Source organism: Trichechus manatus, unplaced genomic scaffold (assembly GCF_000243295.1).
Source record: "Trichechus manatus latirostris isolate Lorelei unplaced genomic scaffold, TriManLat1.0 scaffold00003, whole genome shotgun sequence".
Lineage (NCBI taxonomy): Eukaryota > Metazoa > Chordata > Mammalia > Sirenia > Trichechidae > Trichechus > Trichechus manatus.
Window position 1 is genome coordinate 36,973,485 of NW_004443939.1, and position 1,411 is coordinate 36,974,895.

The following is a 1,411-nucleotide window of genomic DNA, read 5'->3' on the forward strand; positions in this document are numbered from 1 at the left end:
TTTGGATTAATGCTAGCCTCGCTGGGGTGAGATGATATCTCATTGTAGTTTTGATCTGCATTTCTCTAATGGCTAATGATCGTGGGCATTTCTTCAGTTTATTTTTTCCCCTGTTTGTTAATTTGTTCACTCTCCAAGGCAGGGAGAATGGCTCGAGGCATGTGACAGATCCTACTTCTGGCCCAGGGGACTCAGCAATTGCTGAAGCTGGTCCAGAACCCAGTGCAGAGTAGGGAGCAGGGAGGGAGGAGGTAAATGGGAGAGAGGTTTTTCCCTAAGGGGGCTGTTTTTGATCCCCATGGTAGGCCGTACATAATTACCTATCTTTCGCCAATGAGGGCTGCATCTCACTGGTTCTGGGTGGCCATGTAGACTCTCTGGCACTGGGTCTCTCCCGGTGCAGAAAGTGCGCCTCCCAAGCACTGCCGCTTGCCTGCCTCATCACTGACTCCCAAGCTGATCAGGCCTGAAGGGCTTAGGCCTCACGGGGTCAGGTCTGGCAACATCTTGCTGCTTCCAAACCGTCTCTCCTTCTGCCTGCCACTCAGCCTGTTTCCTCAACACTGCCTTTGATGTTCAGGGCTTCCAGATTGCCATATATATTCGAATCACTTGTTTTTTCAGGTCTTTGTTGTAAGAGGGTCCACTGGAAACGTCTGACTACTCTGCCATCTTGGCCCCACCTCGGAATGTGCTACTTTGTACTGAACTTGTGATAAACTTTATAACTCTTTGAGGGCAGAGGTTATGGTCTTTATATTTGTATCCCTAGAGCCGGAAGATCTAAGGAATACATTGAGTCACTATACCAAAAAGATTTGATGTTCAATTATTTCAGGAGGTAGCATATGATCAGGAACCAGTGGTACTGAATGAAGGGAGCAGTCCAAGCTGCACTGAAGGCACTGGCAAAAATACAAGGCTCCAGGAATTGATGGAATACCAGTTGAGATGTTTCAACAAAGGGATGCATTCCTGGAAGTGCTCACTCGTCTATGCCAAGAAATTTGGAAGACAGCTACCTGGCCAACCAACTGGAAGAGATCGATATTTACGCCTATTCCAAAGAAAGGTGATCCAACTGAATGTGAAAATTATCAAATCATATCATTAATATCTCACACAAATAAAATTTTGCTAAAGATCATTCAAAAGTGGTTGTAGCAGTGTATCAACAGGGAACTGCCAGAAATTCAAGCTGGATTTAGAATAGAATGTGGAACAAGGGATATCACTGGTGATGTCAGATGGATCCTGGTTGAAAGCAGAGAATAGCAGAAAGACGTTCACCAGTGTTTTATTGACTATGCAAAAGCATTTCACTATGTGGATCATAACGAATTATGAATAACATCGTGAGGAATAGGAATTTCAGAACTCTTAATTGTGCTCATGAGGAATCTGTACATAG